The 12461-nt window shown below is 46.5% G+C and overlaps 1 protein-coding gene across 5 annotated transcripts in view; it reads left to right on the forward strand.

Annotated features, from left to right (window-relative positions):
* Nucleotides 1-7054: 7054 nt before the first annotated feature.
* LOC116947890 (centrosomal protein of 170 kDa-like) overlaps nt 7055-12461 on the forward strand; it is an 88853-nt gene continuing 83446 nt past the window's right edge. For 2 of the 5 annotated variants that reach the window (XM_076071139.1, XM_076071140.1), the window contains exon 1: nt 7056-7298. The gene's annotated coding sequence lies outside the window, so the exon portion shown is untranslated. Of the gene's footprint in view, nt 7299-12461 lie in introns of all 5 variants that reach the window. The other 3 variants (XM_076071143.1, XM_076071142.1, XM_076071141.1) reach the window with 2 other exon arrangements.

Here is a 12461-nt window from a genome sequence, read left to right on the forward strand (position 1 = left end):
TGTGGAACATTTTGAGCTGCTGAACTCAGCTCAACAGACTGCAGTGAATATAGATCGTCACTGAATAATACATGTTGCAAAAATATGCTGGTCCATAATAAAGTGTTGCTTTTTCCAGCAATGTATTAAATCACTGAACTACCGTCAATTGCTTCCAGGGTTGATAAAATACGTACCATTTTGTAGGAAGTTACAGAGACTAGTGGATACCATCAGAATGTGGAATTTCCACTACCAACTCAGGGCTCCTTTCAAAAAATGTACGACATTCCAATGTTCATTTTGAGAAAGGAGCTTTTAACAGCGCCCGTGGCAAGAAATTTGAAGAAACATTAAAAAACAATGCAGTAGGTTATATAGTAATGTATTGGTAAGTTTTTATGGAGACGTGGGATATACCGTATATATTTTATTTATTTTATTTAAGCAAATATACTGCATAGTGTTTTTCCATGTTAGACAATTACATTTGTAGTGGAGTACGAAGGTGCGTTGTGGAAACAGCGTGATTACATGATAACAAATACACTACAGATTATGTGAGGGCAATTAAGCTGGGAGAGCCAAGGACGGCTGTGATTGGTTGGTGCTGTTGCCAGGGCCGGAGGGGCGTCTGGAAGTCTGGCGAGAAACAGGTGACGCCACGCGGAGTGCCGTTGGGACGCGGGTTAATTAATTGGGGGTGTAATGACAGCGGGTATAAGAGCGGGAGTCGGAGTCAACAGAGGGAGTTGGGTTGAAGCGTGGAGAGCTTGGAGATGGGTTGAAGTTGGAGAGCTTGGAGGAGTTGGAGTTTGGAGAGCTTGGAGTCAACAGGGGGGAGTTGAAGTGTGGAGAGTTTGGAAGACAGAGTTTGAGAGACAGAGTTGGAGTTAAGAGTTGAAGGGTGGAGTTGCTGAGTGCAAAGACGCTGTGTGCGAAGTCGCTGTGTGCGAAGTCGCTGTGTGCGAAGACGCTGTGTGTGAAGTCGCTGTGTGCGAAGACGCTGTGTGTGAAGTCGCTGTGTGCGAAGACGCTGTGTGCGAAGACGCTGTGTGCGAAGACGCTGTGTGCGAAGTCGCTGAGTGTGGAGTTGCTGTGTGTGAATACGCTGTGTGCGAAGTGTGCGAAGTCGCTGTGTGTAAAGTCGCTGTGTGTGAATACGCTGTGTGCGAAGACGCTGTGTGCGAAGTCGCTGTGTGCGGAGTTGCTGAGTGTGGAGTTGCTGAGTGCGGAGTTGCTGAGTGCGGAGTCGCTGAGTGTGGAGTCGCTGAGTGCGGAGTAAGCGAAGTAATCGTGGGAAGTGGAGAGACAAAGGTGGCGAGCGAGTCGAGTGAAGCACGGCGAGCGAGCCGTGGCGACCAGGATATTGTGGAATGTGGTGGACATGCTGAGAGTTGTAAATAAAGCGGTGTTCGAAGAAAGACAGAAGTTGTCCGAGTGAAATTGAACACTACACATTTAACACCATCACCTTTGATCAAATCACCCACAATATGCCTGACCTCGTCATATCTATCCACATATTTCCAGGTGATATTTAAGTTGAGCAAATTTGAATGATATACTTGGAGTATATTGATTAAAATGTATGATTCTATTCTTTGATTCTTGCATACAGCAATTTGTTCAAGCGCTAAATGCTGCCATCGGGGTCTAAAATATTGTTTTTACATCACAAAGTGGCTTTTGGTAATTTTGTGCTAAAATGTTAGGCAACTGTGGGAATGTATCTGTTATAAACAGACACACGCTGACTCAATTGTGTGTTTCATGAGTGCTAAATTATGCTGTTGCTTAGAGTTCTTAAAGAATTAACACTTTGCACTTAAAAAAAATAATCAATCTTATAAATATGTATCCTGTTCATGCCACGAACTTGAATTTATCCAGCCCTGATTATTCGATTTAAAGCTTTCGTGACTGCAGGGATTCATCTTCTGGGTTCTTTCGGTAAAGTCACGTAGAACGGAGATAAAACAATTAAAATAATATGAACAGAACAAAATTCTCACGACATTTCGGCCACAACACAAGTAGCCTTCCTCAGGTGAAGAAACAGGACTGTCCGGAAGACAGCGCTTGAGTGAACCCTGCCAAGCTTGACAGCGTCTTTTAAGCTGTGTGGGAGGAACAGAGCACCTTGACAAAGGAGTTTACATATAAATTAACATGTAACTGGGGGATTAGCATGATGTTGGTGTGAGGGATTAGCACCACGGAGAGCGACGAGCTTTGTTCAGACGGACGAGTCCATCTATGTTCGGAACGGAGGAGGGGGGAGAGGAGTTTACATATCAACAGTAAATTAGCATGTAACTAGGGGATTAGCATGGTGTTAGTATGAGGGATTAACACCGCGGAGAGCGACGAGCTTTGTTCAGACGGACGAGTCCATCTATGTTCGGAACGGAGGAGGGGGGGGGGAAGAGGAGGAAACAGCCACAGTGCGCTGCTCTGTCCTGTGTTGCGTTATAACTATGCTATAAACTAGACTATTGTACATTAAAATATTATACCTTCCAATCTAAACTACATTGTATAATATCGTATCCATAGACAAACCCCACCTTTGAATTATACAATGCGTTACTATACACTACCCTATACTTTAGACTATAAAATATTAGACTTGTAGTATTACACTATGTATTATTCTACTAACCCTACTGTATACCACACTGCTGTATATTCACTATACAATTACGATACTATATATTGCCTTATGAATTGTTAAACATTACACTGTTATACTATTTATTATTATACAACATACTATAAACTATACTATTGACCGTCGTGTGAAAGGTACTAAGAGGCAGTGCCAGTGAATGGACTGCGGTCTGAAAGTCACTGTAAAATACAATCAATCAAGAACCGAAATGGTTTATAACATCTTTCCAATGGTTACTAAGCTGGAATCCATCTTCTTGGTTGAAATTGTCTCTGTGTTTGTATATGTGGATAGCCTCATGAACGAATCTCTCATGGTAGCCGAATGGCTGGCAGAGAACCTCCGTTTTGGAGAAGTCAATGTCATGTGAGCCCACATGACATTGTCATGTGCAAACAAAAAACACACTGATAATATATGCATTGTCCTTGAAACTGATTGGTCCAAACCAGAGACAGCTTTCTTGAGAGCCTCGTCTCAATTGGTGCTCGACCAGATGTTTGCATTTTGACTTCAAGTATTGTGGTTAATGCAGACATGAATCCTTGTAAAAAAGGTTTCAGTTTTGTTGCCAGAAAAAAATTGGAAAAGCCCTATTATGATATTTTGGTACTGGCAAAGGAGGTCCAATGATGAAGACCAGAGATGCTTAGAACAATCAGCTGAGCGTTAGGCAGATAAACACAGCGGGTTCGCACAGTGGAGAATTGAGACAAATAATCTGGCTTCGAAGTGCACCTCGCCTGGTACAAGCGTCGTGATAATTCCACCACCACCGTGGTGAGTGGCGGTTGTCTTTGTTATTTGTATTGGTGTCAGTGTTGTTGTGGCCGTAGTTACAATTATTATGCTCTGAAAAATACAGATTCAGTAACATGTTGCATATCCCACTCTCTGAGGAGTGAGGTATATGCAGATAAGTGAAAAGGTCAGATATGTGAACTTCTATGAAATATCTATAGAAAATTACACGTTTGCTAACATAATTTACCTTGCAAACATAATTTACTGGACAATATGCCATTTATATATGGGAATGTCTTCAATACAGTACATTGGAAGTAAGTAACTTAATCTCAGATTAAGGATACATTTCTACATGTAAATAGGTTGGATTTACGACCATTTATAGATATTGACAATTATACCATACACAAACAGTGCATTGGATATGGCCAGTTCATTGGTAAGGATGGATATGTGACGGTCGGATTTGCGACATTATTCATCAAAATTAGTTTTTGGGGCTCAAGGACAACGGTACATTAGGCGCATTAATAGGTCTGCCATCACTAAATAAGTGATAGGGGGATGCATAGTGTTGGGGTGATTTATGGATAGGATTGGGACTATTGATTGCCTGTGTCTTTTGAACAGCAGTACATATTTCACACTCCAGGGTAGCGGTTGAAGAGATGGTGGTAGTGGCTCTCGGGAGGTGCCGCAGGAGAGTGAGAGAAATGTAAATGGCGATTGGCCATTTACAAATTAATTCGTGACCAATAGATGAACACGATTCGAGTAGACTAGTGATGATTTTATGGGGGTGCCTGGGAAGGCAGATACCCTCCTAATAAACAGCCATCAGTAGCTCCTCTGTGTTGCTCATTCATCGGCAGCGCTACATGGTGTTTTGGGAGACACTTAAGTTGAAGTTAAAGAGGTCATCACATCCAATGCCACTTATACCACCACACCGTGTCATCCCTTCCTTCCTTCTGCCAGATCCCATCGCAGTTGCAGTCTACACATGACCTCCAAGGTCTGCTTTCACATTGAAAGTGTGGATGTGGCCAGGGGCTTCACTTCTCACTGAATATGTTCGAGTTGCGAGTGGACTGAGAGGTGAATGGATGGTAGCCACAGCGAGCGAAACAAGATGCGGTGTGCCTTCGCGTGGTCATATTTTACAGATCGCCAAATACGACAGACCCGGCTGAAATTATCCCTAGATAAGCCCCCCCCCCCACCCCTCGTATTAGATCGTGGCCCCCTTCATTGCCCTGTTTACTGTTGCCGACAATCGCTATTGATAGAGATATCGGGATGGATCTAGAGCAGTGTTTTTCATTGCAAGGCTCGCTGCTGTCAAACCCCCAACGGTTTCAAATGTGTGGCGGCTCTCACACTGACGATGTCTTAGGGGACGTCCATAAATGACGTCACGCGATTCTGGACGATTTTTGACCCCCCCCCCACCTTTCGTCACACAGCGTCACAAAAAGTAGGACGCCCCCTCAATATGACGTCACAAAGCTCTCCCCCCCCCCAAAAAAAATACTTCAAATCGCTTTAAACTATTGTCATTGTAGTGCGTATTTAATGTGGCGCTGCACTCTGATGTTGTAGAAGAAAACATTTATTAAAAAGTATATTTAATTAAGTAGAACGTGTTGTTTATATTTATTTAAAGCTGCGCATTTTGATGTGATGTCACATTTCTCAAACCCCCCCGCCCTCGATACACATCGTCACAAATGTCTCACCCCCCCCCCCACCCCCCAGGTGCGTGACGTCATTTATGGACGGCCCCATATCGGCGAAAGTTTATCCCCCACCCCCCACCCCCCACCCCCTCTGAAAATTAGTGTTGATACACTGACCTACAGTGACAATAGCACAAAGACATTACGGAACAATATCGAGTGTCTGGGCATGTGGAGCGGTGGCGCGGTGGGAAGCGCACTGCGCTATGGACACGGCGACCCAAGTCGGATTCACGGCCACGGCTGACATCAGCGGTGGCATCCTGAAACCTTGGGCTCCCCCTCCACCCACATTGAGCCAGTACCGTGAAGTCGGGTTCGAACAACCCTCGAAGGCCTGCACATGTATATTATTAATATTGCAGTTATTGATAACTGCAATATTCATAAGTAATCGTTATGTCGCACGAGTAGATGTTATTATTGGTTATTATTTGCAATGCTATATTTTTGCTGCGCTTCCGATATCTTTGCAGAACAATGGTGATGGTAATATCATCAAAATTGTTTCCCCTATGCATTCACAATGGTTTGGCCCAAGATGTTGATGTGATTAGTTTCCTTTTGTGGTTTTGAAGCCGCGATACAGCTACAGATGTTACAGTAACGTCACATAACAGTTGAAAACCGACCACAATGATGAATTTCAAAATCTCCACCAATTGAACACCAAACAGTGGGTCGTACTGTTCTGCTAGAGACCGGAATTGATATCATTACATGCCCCTAATACCACAATCAGTAAGACGCTATAGAATTTCAAACACAATTGGTTAGACTTCTTAATTGGAATCATTATTTGGTGGCACTGTGTTGGCAGTGGCACATAAGCACACATTTCAGAAACTGAACACATTCATCGATAACACTGAAGAATAAATATATTAGGCGACGTTTCGGGTAATGACCCTTATTCATAGCAGAGATCAACAATCAACAGAATAGCAGTAAAAAAAAACCCCTAGAGTATAGGGATTGTATAACCCATCATAATTATTGTCTCATTATTATTTATGTAATTGCCGACTTATTATGATGATTAATTAATATTTTACGTAGAATGTAAAACAATAGGCGACGTTTCGGGCAATGGGCCTTCATTTGTGCAATGGAGAAGGCCCCATTCGTTGCCCGTTCATCTGAAGGCCCGCCGCGTTCTGATTGTCTCCCAGCTTGTCCGCTTTGCTGTCAGCGTGTCCGGGAGACATCAGTCGCCAAACAAACCACGCGCGTCCCATCTCTCGCCCCGCACTCCGCGCAGCGTGAACAGCCTGGTGCAGCCTGGAGCAGCGTGGGGAACCTGGAGCAGCGTGGGGAGCCTGGAGCAGCGTGGGGAGCCTGGAGCAGCACGGGCAGCCTCGAGCAGCGTGAGCAGCCTGGAGCAGCACGGGCAGCCTGGAGCAGCGTGGGGAGCCTGGAGCAGCGTGAGCAACCTCAGCAGCCTGGAGCAGCGTGGGGAGCCTGGAGCAGCCTGGAGCAGCACGGGCAGCCTGGTGTAGCCTGGAGCAGCTTGGTGCAGTCTGGAGCAGCCTGGTGCAGCCTGGAGCAGCCTGGTGCAGCCTGGAGCAGCCTGGAGCAGCCTGGTGCAGCCTGGTGCAGCGTGGAGCAGCCTGGTGCAGCGTGGAGCAGCGTGGTGCAGCGTGGGGAGCCTGGTGCAGCGTGGAGCAGCCTGGGGCAGCGTGGTGCAGCCTGGAGCAGCCTGATGCAGCGTGGAGCAGCCTGGTGCAGCGTGGGGAGCCTTGTGCAGCCTGGTGCAGCGTGGAGCAGCCTGGAGCAGCGTGGAGCAGCCTGGAGCAGCGTGAATGGCTCCGCAATTGGCCGCGCGCGTCCCGTTACAAGGCGCGCATTGGTGGAAGCGGCGCTGGGCGGGGGTCGCAGCCCTCGTGACAATGGTGAAGCGAGCCGAGAACGCGCTTGCGTGGCCACGTCTACAGAGGGCGTGCTGGTGAGTGAGTGCTGGTGAGTGAGTGGGTGCTGGTGGTGTTACTGCAGTCGCCGCTGCTCCTCGTGCGCGAGCCCGTTGTTGCGTCTCCGTGCGAGAGACGGAGGGAAGAGTCGCCTACCCGCCCGCCCGCCCGCCAAGGGGACGTTTTGTTGCGACTCTCCCGCATTGCTCCGCGCCGCGACGAGATTAGAGCCCGCTTCGTCGTGACATTGACGTGAGTTGCCCTTTGTTGATCAGCTTCAATGGTGTAGTCCGCGCGCGTGTGTAGTGTGTGTGTAGTGTATGTGTTGTGTGTGTTCAGTGTGTGTGTTGTGTGTAGTCCGCGCGCGTGTGTAGTGTGTGTGTTGTGTATGTGTTGTGTGTAGTCTGTGTGTTGTGTGTGTGCAGTGTATGTGTTGTGTGTGTGCAGTGTATGTGTTGTGTGTGTGTTGTGTAGTCTGTGTGTGTGTAGTGTGTGTGTAGTCTGTGTGTGTAGTGTGTGTGTGTAGTGTATGTGTTGTGTGTGTGCAGTGTGTGTGTTGTGTGTAGTCCGCGCGTGTGTGTGTGTTGTGTGTAGTGTGTGTGTGTAGTCTGTGTGTAGTCCGTGCGCGTGTGTTGTGTGTAGTCCGTGCGCGTGTGTTGTGTGTAGTCCGTGTGTGTGTTGTGTGTAGTCCGTGTGTGTGTTGTGTGTGTGTAGTCTGTGTGTGTGTAGTGTGTGTAGTGTCTTGTGTGTAGTCTGTGTGTGTGTTGTGTGTAGTGTGTGTGTGTAGTGTGTGTGTGGTGTGTGTGTGGCGTGTGTGTAGTGTGTGTAGTCTGTGTGTGTGTAGATGTGTGTAGTCTGTGTGTGTATAGTGTGTGTGTAGTGTGTGTAGTCTGTGTGTGTGTGGTATGTGTGTGTGTAGTGTGTGTAGTGTGCGTGTGTTGTGTGTAGTCTGTGTGTGTGTAGTGTGCGTGTGTAGTGTGTGTGTAGTGTGTTTATTGTGTGTGTTGTGTGTGTATTTTAAGGGTAGTGTGTCGGTTCAGCGCTGCACTACGCACCCGGCGACCCGAATTCGATTCCCGCTCACGGCCATTCAACACCGGTGACGATTATCGGAACCGGTCCGGGGTCTCCCCTAGGTCGACTCGGCCTCAAACGAGTTTACCTGGTGCGCTGTTAAACCATCGCCCCTGGGGAGACAAAGGCGGCCGGCCTTCACAGGTGCCACTCGCGAACAGCACTTGCCCCGACAGTCTGTCGCAGGCTACACGGGGGACCTTTGTTGTAAGGGTGGAGCGGTGGCGCTATGCTTAGCGTCATTTACGTTCGGCCACCCGAGTTGGATTCCCGGCCCAACATCACTGGGCGCTCGCGATTCTCCGAACCGGTTCTGGACTTCCTTTTAGGTCGACTCAGCCGCAAATAAGTCGCCTGTGCGCTGTGTTAAACCATCGCACCGGGGAGACAAAGGCGGCTCGCTCACAGGCAACTTGCTGCAGACAGCTCGTGTGGGCTACACGGGGGATCTGTTGTTAGTAGTCTGTCGTCTCGTGTTCGCTTATCCCAGTCGGGTTGTCAGTAAAACACGTCGTGTTGTAGAGTAGCAGCAGCATTGTGAGCACCACCATGTCTCGTGGTCACCACCATGTATCATCATCACCACCATGTAACATCATCATCACCACCATGTATCATCATCACCATGTCTCGTGATCACCACCATGTATCATCATCACTACCATGTATCGTGATCATCACCACCATGTATCATCATCATCACCATGTCTCGTGATCACCACCATGTATCATCATCACCACCATGTATCATCATCACCACCATGTATCATAATCATCACCACCATGTATCATCACCACCATGTATCATCATCATCACCATGTATCATCATCATCACCACCATGTCTCGTGATCACCACCATGTATCATCATCATCACCACCATGTATCATCATCATCACCATGTATCATCATCACCATGTATCATCATCACCACCATGTATCATCATCATCATCACCACCATGTCTCGTGATCATCACCATGTATCATCATCATCACCATGTATCGTGATCACCACCATGTATCATCATCACCACCATGTATCATCATCACCACCATGTATCATCATCATCACCACCATGTATCGTGATCACCACCATGTATCATCATCACCACCATGTATCATCATCACCACCATGTATCATCATCACCACCATGTCTCGTGATCACCACCATGTATCATCGTGATCACCACCATGTATCATCATCACTACCATGTATCATCACCACCATGTATCATCATCATCACCACCATGTATCGTGATCACCACCATGTATCATCACCACCATGTATCATCATCACCACCATGTATCATCATCATCACCACCATGTATCGTGATCACCACCATGTATCATCGTGATCACCACCATGTATCATCATCACCACCATGTATCATCATCATCACCACCATGTATCATCATCATCACCACCATGTATCGTGATCATCACCATGTATCATCATCATCATCACCATGTATCATCATCACCATGTCTCGTGATCACCACCATGTATCATCATCACCACCATGTCTCGTGATCACCACCATGTATCATCATCACCACCATGTATCGTGATCACCACCATGTATCATCATCATCACCACCACCATGTATCGTGATCATCACCATGTATCACCATCACCACCATGTATCATCATCACCACCACCATGTTTAACATCCAGTCCCTTCAGCAACCCAACCCCCCCCGACCGACGTGGTCGTGAAGTATGACCAAATAACCCCTTGGTGCGGTGAGAGGCCCTTCACTGACGACGAGTAACTCTGATCAAGCGAACGCTCTCGCCCACACTGCTTCTCCGTGCACGGCCATGTGCTAGCTGCTGTTGTTATCATCCTCCTCCTCCTGTGGCTGTGCTAAGCGCACACCCACCCCTCGTGCTCCTCGAGACAGCAGCACGATGTACCTCGCAAGCAATGTCTCTCTCTCTACGCCTTGACGTCGTATTATTTGCCGTCCTCTCTGTTTGCATGTTACTGCACACACACAGTAAACACTACACCACCACGCTGCCCGACAATACACACCCACGGATTGCAGTTTTACCGCTGTAGGACGCGGTGCTCATGTGCATCATCGTACGTTCAATAATACGGCGAACATTTTCTATTTAAAAAATATATATTAATGTACCACGTAGGCTGTTTTTCTTTACAGATGACCGGTGTCTGTGTACAGTGCGGTACTGTAAGAGGCTTTGTGAACGTCGTCGTGTTCACGGGCACAATGTTGTTGTTGTTGGCTGGCTGGCTGCACACGGGACAGTGTATATATTTAAAAAAATGAATATTTATTCGTGAAGAAATATGACACCAATTAAATAAAAGATCCGTTTAATCGGAGTGGCCATGTCCACCGCGCCCGGCATTGCTTTGGACACGTTCGTTTCTCTGCCGATGTTTGTGGGCGTGCTGTGTGCATTGCACGGTGAACACAACCCCGCGGACACAATGTGGTGGGGTTGTGTTCAATGTAACGCAATGCAGGTTGCAACCTTCTGCCAATGGCAGTCGTTCACAGGCGTCACTGCATCAAGAGGTGGAGGGTGGCTCATTGCTTGCCTCGGCTTGTATAGACCACGGTCACTGCGATAACTGTTCGCGTGATAAATGTATTTTAACCATCAGTTATTTTTTTTTCAACATAATACGATAGACTGTGCTGGCGTTTTGACGGTCCCAAGGTATTACTGAAGCCCTCTCCTGGCTAGCAAGGCCTCAACGTCATATGGCATTTAGCTTCTGAATACATTGCTGCCATGCACAAGCTGAGGCATGGAACTGCATTTGAATTGAATTGGTCCACACCTGAGACAGCTTTCTTTCGAGCCTAGTCTCAAAAAGTGTTAGACCAGAGGACGCCAAAAGGCGTACAGCACAAATACAATGCACTATCAGAGTAATGAGAGTTCGGGGTGAGCACCTACATCATGGGACCTCCTTTACCATTTACTCTGATAGTGCTTGGCAATGCATCATATATTATCAGAGTATGTTTTTTGTTTGCATTCTGACCACAAGTATTGTAGTTAATGCAAACATGATTCCCTGTAAAAGGTTTCAGTTTGGTGTTTTAACATCTTAACACCTGTTTTGTTGCCAGATAAAAGGGGAAAAACCTATTATCATATTTTGGTACTGGCAAATGAGGTCTCATGATGTAGGTGCTCACCCCGAGCTCTCATTACTCCGATAGTACATTGTCTTTGTGCTGTTCGCCTTTTGGCGTCCTCTGGTCTCACACCGTTTGAGACGAGGCTCTAAAGAAAGCCGTCTCTGGTGTAGACCAATCAGTTTAAAAGACAGTGCATATATTATCAGTGTTTTTTGTTTGGATTCTGACCACAAGTGTTGTGGTTAATGCGGACATGATTCCTTGTAAAACATTTCAGTTTGGTGTTTTAAAATCATACAATAAGATGCATGGGAGTATTGCACTACGATGGGAGGAAACTATTTAAAACTAAATAATGAATATTGAACTACCCGGCTGTAAATGAACGTGAATCGTGATGAATATTTTTATACAACAAACTTGCACCGCCACCCAAAGCCAGTGGTGTAAATGTCACATTTCCATTGTGTCTGTAGGAGGTGGCTGTAAAAGGATTTTGAATTATGTGGTGCAGTAAAAACAATATTGTAGGAGCCAGAGAACATTCCAGACACCCCGAGGTGCACAGGGAATGCCGTGACACCTAGCCAGAGAGTTGTGTCTGGGCCTGCCATCAGGAAGGGCCTTAATGGTGGTAGGCAGTGGATCAACAACTCAAAAGCCCGGGGTATCTTGATGGTGTCATAAATGATGATCAGGTCAATTAATTTGTGATAGAGGTGTTTCTGAAGCAGACAATATAGTGTATTTTCCAAGTCTACAATTTTTTTTTTAAAGCATGGCTGACAAAATGGTGTTGCATAGACATTTTCTCAGCCCTTTTGTGTCATACTGGGAAAGGAGGTACCAATTAGTTTTACGTGACAACTAAGCTCCGAAACAAGCACGCCAGTAAGGTGAACCTGTTAAGTCTGGGGAAATTCTGCCCATGAGCGATGGCGTCATGACGATAAGGTCACCAAATTCCTATCTGCAGCAATGATTGGCTGTGTGAATGTATCCTCTGTTTTGTGTCCACAGAGACTTCACTTATGGTCCGTTGTTGCATCAGCCATACTATTGTGGGGATAATGTATGCACTGTCTGCCCTGGGTAACTATTAAAATTCAGTGATTAACAGATATATGTAGGTCAAGTATGTCTACAAGAGAAATTAAAGTTTGGTGCATCTTGGCTCCCTTTTATGTCCCACAGCCCTTCCTCTTAA

This window comes from Petromyzon marinus, chromosome 31 (genome assembly GCF_048934315.1).
Source record: "Petromyzon marinus isolate PM22_M1 ecotype Great Lakes invasive population chromosome 31, UKy_Petmar_22M1.pri1.0, whole genome shotgun sequence".
Taxonomy (NCBI): Eukaryota; Metazoa; Chordata; class Hyperoartia; order Petromyzontiformes; family Petromyzontidae; genus Petromyzon; species Petromyzon marinus.